At 49.1% G+C, this 10,661-nt stretch overlaps 1 long non-coding RNA gene across 1 annotated transcript; it reads right to left on the bottom strand.

Moving 5' to 3' along the window:
- Positions 1 to 1,214: 1,214 nt before the first annotated feature.
- LOC123286836 (uncharacterized) lies at positions 1,215 to 9,535 on the bottom strand. Its single transcript, XR_006529637.2, has 4 exons — positions 9,491 to 9,535; positions 9,248 to 9,395; positions 2,249 to 2,385; positions 1,215 to 1,940 (listed from the first exon to the last, which is right to left on the bottom strand). It is a non-coding gene; the product is annotated as an uncharacterized lncRNA (long non-coding RNA).
- Between the last annotated feature and the right edge of the window lie 1,126 nt (positions 9,536 to 10,661).

Genomic DNA, 10,661 nt, shown 5'->3' with positions numbered 1-10,661 from the left:
GCATCCTTCCTGTGGTCAAAGTCGTTTTGTACATATCATGATCCTGGGTAGGAATCATCTTTGGACAATACTTAGAGATGCTGGAAAAGATTTATATTTTCTTCATAAATTTCTTGTTTCCTGTGTAATTTCAGGATTTTAGGATTCTTGTTTGCCTTGAGTTAAAGCCTCTGGAGAAGTTGGGGATTATGGCATTAGTGACACTGCAGTGGACCCTCCATCTCCTGGTGGCACTGGGCTCAGCTCCCCCCAAGAACAGACCCTAATGGGACCAGAGGTAGCCCCAGTCTGCCCCGCCCACCCAGCCACATTCTGCTAGGTAGGGGCTGACCTTGGGTTCTGTCTGCTGTGAGGAAAGGGCCGCTTCCTGGCTCATGGAGAGGGCCAGCTTTGAAAGGGACAGAGTCCCTCGCCGGCTCTGCAGAACAATGCCCTGCTGACTTCATGCACAAGTGAATCAGCACAGACCCAACTGAACTTTTCCTGGAAACGAAAATGTGCCTTGAAACACTCAGCTAAGGAGAGTGGCCAAATGCGTGTGGTACCCTGCAGTGCTCAAGGGTGGCTCCGGGAGACCCAGGGCTGCTTCTGAACTCCACCCTATGAGGGAGAACAGACTAGCCTGGGCATCGGGCGGCACAGCTTGCTTCCTTCAGATGCAGCCTGTGCAGGTTCCCCAAGCCAGATTCTTCTCTTGTGCAACTTTTTATAGGAATTCTCTCAGAGGAACAGACTGAATACCAATACGCCCCATCACCCCCACACCATGGCCTAGTGTGTTTGTCATTAGGTTGTTTCCCACTGTCCTCATCTGGGGTCAGGGGTGGGCCTTCTAGGAGCTTCTCTGCAGCTCCCCTCACCTCGGTCCCCCGCGCTTTCCCGTGGGGAGGTGTAGTGGGGAAGCCCCAGTCAGTCATCTACTATGTGCAAACCTGGTGACTTTGGGAAAGGCATTCCATTTTCCTAAGTTCCAATTTCCTCACCTGCAAGACAGGGATAATAAAGGACCTACTCAAACGGCCTAAACAAAACGAATCTCTTAGTCTAGCAGCTGCATGTGTACGTGAACCCTCAATTTCAACTATTATTGTTGTGTCTTGAAGGCACGGGCCTCTGGGGGCCTCTGAGTGGACTCACGTGAGCCCTGGAGTTAATGTTCTTCAGACGTCTCGGGGAACTCCCCGGGGCAAAACTCCTGCTGAAGACAGTGCTAGGATTCTGTTGCCCTCACGTGGGCAGTGGACCCTTGAGGACGAGGCTCTAGACAGACCAACGGGTGGGCCGGGAGCACCTCAGAGGAAGAGGCGTCCTTCCTTTGACTCTCCCAACCTCTTAGCAATCCCAATACCTATTTCCAAGTCCATGAAGCAGACAATGTCACTGTGGATTTTCTTACCAAGAAAGGCTTTATTCATAGGAAAGACACTGCACAACCAAGAAAACCGTGCTTTCTTGAGAACACCCACATGCCAGGTGCTGGGGTGTGTGCTTTTCATCAGTTCTCTCGATTCCTGTGATTTGGGATGGATGCCTTCTTGTGCAAGGTATGTCTGCCTCCTCCCCAGTGTCCTGCTGTAATTCCAGGAACGTTCGTACTACTCATTTCTTTGAGCGGAGTCATTGCAGGCCTTTACTAAAATGCTAATTTTATCTAGAAGGAAAAGTTTAAAGTGCAATAATCATCCATGGAGACTAACCTGAGATTGCAAGCTGTCTGTTCACCCACAGAATTGAGGAGGAGTGGGCATGGTGAATTTTCCTATGAATAAGAACACCAGGAAACAGGCCTGAGGAGCAAGTGTGAACATAATGATGGTGGAATTTCCTTCCCTTCTTCTTCTCTCCTCTCTTCCCTCCCTTCTTTCCTTCCTTTCTTCCTTCCTTCTGTGATGGAGGAAATTGATACTGCCACCATCCCTTCTTAAAGCCAGGGAAGAATCCTAGAAATTAAGGAGGAATGATCAGGAAAAACATCCTTGTTCGTGGACGTGAGAGAGCTTTGTAAGGAAATCCAGGCAGGGAGCAGGATAAGGCAGGACTGTTGGATCACAAGAAGTAAAGCCAAAGCTAGTTTGATAGGAGGAGCAGGAATGCCTGGGTGAGACTAGATGGGGAGTTTCGGAACGAAATTAATTTTTGAGGTTAAAGATGTGTTTGATTCTAGATACTCGGGGAGGAAACAAACCACAAACCACAAAATGGAGCAGAAGCCCCCAAACATCCCCCTCCCACAGGGGACAGAACTCACCTCGCCTTCCTCCTGGAGCTGCTATGGGAAGCCAGTGCTCAGGCCAGGAGAGGAGAAAAGTCCCTGAGGATTTGCTGGAGGCTGTGAATTCCCAAGAGAGCTCTGGGCTCATCGCTGTTTTCGGGAGAGGCAGCGCTCTGAGAAAATGGGAATTCTTTAGAGAAGCGGTGGAACTGGGACAAACTTAGAGTTCACAATTCAGACGGAGTGGTGTGGGAGGAGGTTGTCCTGGCAGAGGGACCTTAGTGAGTAAAGTCACAGAGACATGGAGGGAGGGCACTTTCAGGAAATTGCAGGAGGTCAGTATCACGCAAACAAAGAATTCTAAGAGGGAAGTGGGGGAGGGGAGGGGACCGAGGGGCAAGGGCCTGCTCACTGCGGTCCAGGTCCCTGTGCTGTCAGATTGAGAGAAATATTGAAGAATCTTACACACACACACACACAGAGCAAGCATGATCAGATTTGCTGTTCTGGGAGATCGCCTCGATGGCAGCATGGGACTGGATCCAAAAGGAGGATGTTGGAGATGGAGGCCAGGTGAGAGAGAGTGAGGCTTAATTTAGGCACTGATAGAAGAGATGGGGAGGAAGAGAAGATATGGGAGAAAGCAAGGAAGAAGAATTTTGGAGATCTACACTTAAATATGTGTCAGAGGTGGTGTTACCAACCAAAGGGGGTCTGCTTTCTGGAGAGCTAAAAATCAGTCTCTCCACCGGAAGTAGCTGTCACACTGAGTGGAGTTTATCTGCAACAAATAGGAGACCACTTGGAATCATTTCCAAAGTCCTGGCCGTCCCCAAACACAGGACAGCAGGGACCTTTCATTTTGGATGGGGAATGAATATTCAAAAGGGAGAGGCAGGCATTCGCTTGCACAGGCTCAGTTGAAAAACACGCCTCCACGTACAGTGCAGGTTATCAAAGGGCAACTTTACGTCATCTCTCAGCTCATCTGTGCAGGAGCTGCTCCTGCAGTGGGTCTGGGTCTGGTTCAGGGTAGTTGATGATGGCATCTCTTAATACAACATAAAAGAAAAAAAAACAATTTGGAGAAATAGTTAAATGCTTCTGAAACCTCCCTTGAGTTCCTGGGGGCAATTAGTTGGTGACAGTGGGGGCAGAGGAGGTGTTTGGGGTGAATCCAATATTGCTGACCAGGGTGAACCTATGAGTGGTTGCTACCTCTGACAGCAATGGGGATCCTGGAGGAAGGGCAGGTTTAGGGGGTGGGGAGAAAGGGACACGAGCTCCACTTGGAGGAAGTTAATTCTTAGGTGGCTGTCGAAATTCCAGGCAGAACTATTCAGGATATATTTGGATAACTGAGTGTGTAGCTCAGGAAAATGGTCCTGCTGGGGAATATTCTTGGTATTAAAAGCATGTGAATGGCAGGAATTTCACAGGGGGTCATGTGAAGTGAGCAAAGTTGCCCAGCATGAGCCAATAGGAGGGTCCGTCTTGGGGGTGTGAAGATATCAAGGAGCACAGGGCATACTGAGGAGGACCTGGCAGGGCCGGGAGAGAGCCAGGAGTGAGGGGTCACCCAAGCCAAGGGAGGAAAGGGCTTCTAGAATAAAGGAGTGTTCCCTAGGGCCAGCGACAGAATGACAAGGAAGGAAACGATGGAAGAGAGACAGCTGGCTTTGGCAGGGCCAGTTTCAGAGGTGGAATGAGGAAGAGGTAGGTGACAGTGAGATAATGGGCTGTGAGAACGTGAGATTGACAAGCAGAAAGAGTCCTTCAGGGAACCTGACTTTGAAAGGAAGGAGAGAGTGGAGAGAGAGAACTTTGGGGAGAAGACGTCAAGATGGTCTCTAAGCTGAAAGAGATGTGACTGTGTTTGTAGGTGGTGTGAAAGGAGCCCACGTAGACGGACAGGTTGAAACTGCACAGACGAATGAAAAACGCAGAGAGGAGAAGAGTGAAGAGATAGAGCACATCTCTGAGGAAGCTCAAAGGGAGTGCTGTCAAGGCCATGGGAGGAGGGGTTACACTGACAGGAGCAAGGACAGGCTTCCGGGGAACTTTGGGCGACAGTGGGGGTGGATCCAGATATAGACAACTTTACATCTGTGGGGCAGGCACTTCACTCCTGGTTGCTTCAATGTTCTCTCACAAGTCGAGGCAAGTCAGCTTGAGAGAAGAAAGTTTGTGGGCCAAGGAACTTAAAAGTTTGCATGGAATTTGAGAGGGGATCCGTGGAAACTCAAAGTAGGGTTGTTGGAAATCTCAGAGCCCAGCTCAAGAACCACTTTGTACAATTTGTGGTTTGTGTGATTTTTCTTTAGAAATACAGAAGGAGAATGACCAGGTGGATTCAGAAGTGTGTTTGCAAGGAGGTTGGATGAAAGAACACAAGCAGAGCATGTTGCGGCTGTTGGAAAGAAAGGGCTGAGAAGATACGCACCCGGTTTCAGGCTGGGTGAAGAAGGAAGGGAACCTTGAGGGACTGACCCAGGAGTCTAGACCTAGCCATCTGGATGAGCTGCTGTAATGAGCAAATGGGACACCTCCAGAAGCTGCGATGTCAGGATTAGAAGCCGAGCAGTTTGGGGCTCTGACAACATCCAAGGCACACACAGGAGTGGATGACGAAAGGGAGTATGAAGAAAGATTGTAGGGGTCGAGGTGGTCAAGAAGCTGTGGGACTAGGCTTTTTTATTAAACAGCTTTATTGAGATATAATTCACAGACAGTACAATTCTCACATTTAAAGCATGCAATTCAATGCTTTTTAGTAAATTCGTAGAGTTGTGCAACCGTCACCACAATCTAATTCTAGAACATTTTAATTACCCCCAAAGGAAACGTATATCCATTATCAGCCACTCCTCTTTCTCCCCCACCCCAGCTCCAGGCAACCACTGATCTACTTTTTGTCTCTAGAAGCTGCCAGAGGCTGGGCTTTGGGTCCATAATCTGCATGGACATTGAATTAGCTCTGCCGATGGGCTCCTAGGTGGTGATCTCCCTGTGAGAAGCTCCCAGAACCTGTTCCGCACTTTCTCCTCAATGCCTAGAAGACTTCCCAACATAAATAAGCTTGTAAATGGACACTTGCTGAATGGTGGGCACAACAGAACTGTTCCTTGAATTAAACAATCTCAGAAGATGAGAGGAAATGATTATGAACTTTGAGAAGATTTAGTGTTTTCCCTCTTTGCCTACATACAGTTTTGCTCTTTACTCAGAGTTGTACCTTCATACTCGGAAGCAAGTCTGGATACGTCCATCTCCATGTGCCTTAAAGGCCACGCCCTATGGCAGCATTCTTCAGGAAGCGTCCACTGTTCCTGTGGCGACACAGACCAGGCGCCAGGGAGCTCAACTTCATGGAAAGGACTTGTTCTGAGGATAACTGTGGGCCCTGGGGTGACACACTCCCCTTGATAATCAGAGAGAAGGTTCTATTATTGATTTGCCATAGTTATAGGAGCAATACCCTGTCTGAGCAATCTGGTCTGCCCCACGTGGTCGTTTCCCCTACATTCTTTTACACCGCAAGGGCGAGATCTGCTTTCAGAACAACTGTGCAGAAGCAAAGCTACACGAGTGCCAGAACATGCCCCTTTCCCGACAACATGGACCTTCTCTCTTGTCACATCAGCATGACCGCAGTTTCCTATACTGGCAGGGTGTGGACGCCTTTTCCTCGTGGTCTCTGGGCTGGGAGGGCACACGCTGTGTAAACATCCAGAGCCATTAACCGCTGTGCAAACACGACTTACCCACCTGTGTCACTTATCCACCCCACCCTCAATAGAGCAAGGCAAGCTGAGGGCAGCAGGACATTGTCAGCCCGGCTCCCTCTCCAATGTTGGCTGTGACAGTCCCACTCCTGACTGAGTAGTTTTCTAACCAAGATATCCAGCTGTCTCTCTCATTTGTGAGTCTGTATTTTGTTTGTTTCGTCACTTGTTCATAAAATTTAACAATTTTGGATAATATCATTAGAGCCATAGTGGCAGGTACGAGATGCTAGAGCTGCGCCGGGAAGGAAACGGATAACTCGGGGTGGGGGCCGCAGCTGCGGCAGGAAGCAGCACATGACCCAAGTCTTGTGTGCGGTTGTAAAGCAGGATAAGAACTTGCGAGACTTCCTATCTGAAGGGAGAGTCATAGAAGGTTTCAAAGTGGCAGAGGAACATGAGTCAGTCTGCTCCAGGAAGACAATTCTGGAGGAGATGAGAAGATCAAGGCTGTGCAGGATGCCTATGTGTGTGGAAAGAATGAACTTCTTGTGAAGGAGGCTTTGTTCCAGAAGGCTGGTGATTTTCCTGTAGCTGCTCTCCACTTCTTCCAGGGTTCTAGATGTTTTAGCCAGAGTCATGGGTTCTCAAAATGAAGACTGCATTTTGCAGCCTCCCTTGAAGGTAGGGGAAGCCATCAGACCAAGTTCTAGCCGGTAGAATTTAGGCAGGACACCATCTTGACCTCTGAGGATGGGAACCAGCCTGGTATGGCGAAGCGTGACCTGAAAGCACCTGTGTTTCCAGGGACTCACAGAGCCCTGGAATGCCCACCTCTGGACTCGTGTGAGTGACATTCAGCTCTCTGTTTTAAGCCACTGTTACTTGGAAGTTTTCTGTTATTTGCTCCAGATCTAATTCTAACTAATGAACAGGCCATTTGGGCCAGAATGGGTCCTCCTTCCTTTCTGGCAAAGTTTCAGAAGTCATAATGCCCCTAGCTGAAGCATATCAAAAGGCTCCAGAACTCTCCACCATCTTAGTACCAACTGCTGGGCTCACGGCTGCCATTTGTTCCCACCTCCTGCGCCACTCATGAGTCCCATCTTAAAGCCACAAATACATCCCCTCGACGATTTATGTTTCTGTCATCCACCTGAATGGCAAGGGAAAACAATCTTCCCCAAAGGACAAAGAATTCCTTCAGTGTCATGCCGTAGAGCTGGCTTTGGGGCTTGGTCCTTTGTCACAGCTCCTGAGTGAGTCCCATCCTTGGAGGTGATCTGTGCAGTCACTGCAGTGGCATGGCAGCCAGAGCCCATGATCAAAGGAAGGCAGCCATGGAAAGCCAGCTCCACGGCGTGCAAGGGCATCCATTCCCCAACTCAGGCCAGGGCTTCAGGGACATGGGGTCATTATAACCACTGGGCAGCCCCTTCCAGAACAAAGGGGCTACTGAGACCTGCTGGCGGGCACCTGGTGGCCCCCATCTGATCTCCCCATGTCTTTTTGTTTGTTTGTTTAAATTGTTTCAGGCAGTCATTCCACGTTTGCGAGAGTGAGCACAGAAAATGAAACACCTCTTTCAAGAGGATAAGAAGGTCAGGAAGGGACAAGGCGTGGCAGCCTGGCTGGGATGCCCCATCCCTCCTGCTCCTCATCCTTCTCCAGAAGCTGATCTGAGAACTGATCCTGGTCTCATTTAATCACCTTTGGCAATGGCTAAGCTCTGGACTTTTAATTTTTGTGATTGCCACAGACTCTTGAGGGGGAAAGCAGCCCCTTATGCTCCTTAGTTAAATTTCACCATCATTTCTAATAAATGTTCATTTACAGCAATATACTTGTCAGAGAGCAAGGCCTGCAAAGCAGAGGGCTGTCCACTCCGGGGCCAGTTCCTACGAGACAACTTAGGGCTCCATGGTCTGCCCTTTCCTAGGAAAGACGTGTGGGTCTCTCTCCGCGGCTCATTGCAGCGATCGCCGTCCTGCTTTGGCCTGCAGGACACTCGAAGGTGGACAGTCGGAGTATCTTGCTGGGCCTGTATTCTTTCCATCGGGGGATTCTTTACGTCATGGCGGTTTCCTCCAGTCTACCTGCATCATTGGTATCTTCAGCCCATCAGCCACCCACCCACTAAAGGAGAAAGGAACAGAGTCAGCTGTTGTGCGACTTGCTTTATGTGCGCAGTGCCGAGATGCAGAGGCCTGGCCCACGTCCATTCTCCCAAGCTCCGAAATATTACACTGTGAAGAAATGCCCATGCAGTTTTCCAAAGAATGCAAAATGTACTTATCAAATTAAGACTTTTCAAAGACATCTATGTATTGAGCCAATTAAGGGGATATTGGCAGCATCTATGAAAATGATCCATTCACAGCGCACCACTGGTGGTCCCCTTGGCCATGAGACACTGACAACAGTGACCCTGTGTGCCAAGCTGCCCTAAGGGCTTGGTAGGTGTTGACTCACTCAGGGCAGGTGAGCATGCAGAGTGTGCGCCACCAGCATGGGTAGGGTGGTGGTGAGAATGGGCAGTGCGGGCCTTGGAGGCAGATGCTCGAATTTGACATTGAACTCCTCCTTCAGAGCTGCATGACCTCGGCCCCAAGTTATTTCACCTGTCTGTGCCTCACTTTCCCCTGCAGAACGGGGATAGTAATCGTACTGCCTCCTGGGTTTCTTTGACTGAAGACAAAATGAGATAAGCCTGTGCCTACGAAGCTGGTGAAGCCTCAGGTGCAGGCAAGGCCACCTTCTCGCAGCCAGGTGAAAGAGGTGAGGCTCTCTCACCCCAACTTTGGAGGCCTGGGATCGGCCAGGGTCTCCTACCCTGGGGGTAAATCTGGTGCATTTCACTGGGCGTGAACTAAGGCTCCCAAACACCAGTAGCCTTCCGGCTGGCTTGATTCTAAATTAGTTTCCGATTTTCTGCTTATGGGTGATGTTGGCCCAAAGTCCCGGTTCTGGGTCTGATCCTGGAATTGGTTCTAGAAGATTAATTCACATACAAAGTCTCCCCTGATACTGCATCCTCTGGATCCAGTCTTTGTGCCTCGGTTCACTTATCTCCTTGGCTCAAAACACCCTTGTCTGTCCTTCCCAATCTACCCCCAGGTTCCTGTGCAGGCCCTGCTGCCTCTAAAGGTTATGTGGTTCTTTCTGTCCCAGCCAGTGATGGCCTCAGATCCTCTACAGCGATCAGAACCAATGGTATACACACACACTCACACACACACTAAGAGACATATAACACATGCATACACACACACATATAATGTACATGCATGAAAGACATAGAAATGCACACCTTTGTATTTGGATCATCTCTCTCCAATAAGCTCAGAGGAACTCGAGATCAAGGACCATTTCTCAGACACTGGTAGATGTTCATGCCATGACTTGACATTTCTTATGCATATTTCCTCTTAAAGATTCAAGGATAAGACCTTTACTTCCTGTAAAAAACAAGAGAGATCAGATAAGAGCGAGGAAAAAATAAAAATTCGGGAATTTTTTACTTAAAAATAGTAGGATGTTTTCAACAACACACACTATCTCATGAAACCTTAATTGTTTCTGAGTGAGGTGATTTCCCGAATGTTCTCCCAAATGGTACTCTGGAGTTTGACCTTTATCTTGGACCCAGTGGGGCTGAGCTTACCGGCAGGAGGAATCAGTGTCCTTTGGGGACAGTGTGGGGGAGGGAGAATGCGTGAGAACTAGCACCACTTTTACTTGTAAGAGAGGATCACATCTGCCTGAATGGCCTGAAGTATGAAGCAATGGAGCAGGGAGGGCGTTTTTGTGCTGTTTGTTTGCAAGAAGGAGACGGGAGCAGGACACGCTGGAGGTGAGCCCTTGCTACCTGCGTGCCCCCAGTGAGCTCTGCAGCCGTCTGTCTCTGAGCTTCCCAGGGCTGCTCCATTGTCCTGGGGGTGAGCTGTGGTTTATAAAGCACACTGCTGTTCCTGTGTGGGAGTATACCAGTCTACACTAGGGGGCAGGGTCTTCAGAGCTGTTTTCTCTTGTTTATTCATAGAACACTCCAGCATCTGTTTCACCAACAACAAGGTGGTGGACAAAGCACTAAAACAAGAGTATTAGAAACAGCCTCTGGTCTTACCGTGGCCACTGTGTGTCGCTGGCAGATTGATCAACCTCTCTGGGCCTCAGTTTTCCTTTCTGTAAAATGAAGAGATTAAAGATTAAACTTTATCAGTACCTTTTTAAAACTTTTTTCCCCTACTCAATGGAATTCTTCCTTAAAGTGGAAGCATAAATGTATCACCTTTATGTACGTAGCAAACCAAAACAAGGCTGCTGGGACTGAGGGCTGCACCCAGGGCTCAACCTCTTCGGCTCCCTTTTCCCCCCGAGGTGGCCCATGAGGTACCCAAGGGCTCAGGAGAGTTTGAGGACAATGCACGGGCTCATAGTTACATCTGCGTAGAAGCCAGCCCTTGCGCCACGTCATCTCATCTTCACAGGGCTCCCGAGTGCTGGCTGGCTCGGCCAGTGTTTTTACCTCCATTTCACAAGGAGGAAAAGGAGGCTCAGAGACTGCGGTGACTACCCAGTTCACACCCTGCTGTGGGGCAGATTTTTGACTGAATCAGGATGTTCTTTCTCCTAAGTCCTTTCTCAAGTCTTACGATTCTAAAACGTAATGTGCCTTTGAAACAGGACAATATCTATGCGTAAGATACAACACTGGAAACACT

The sequence above is a fragment of the Equus asinus genome, chromosome 7, assembly GCF_041296235.1.
Source record: "Equus asinus isolate D_3611 breed Donkey chromosome 7, EquAss-T2T_v2, whole genome shotgun sequence".
Taxonomy (NCBI): domain Eukaryota; kingdom Metazoa; phylum Chordata; class Mammalia; order Perissodactyla; family Equidae; genus Equus; species Equus asinus.
The sequence above is the reverse complement of the archived record's forward strand: the minus strand, read 5'-3'. Positions and strand labels throughout refer to the sequence as shown.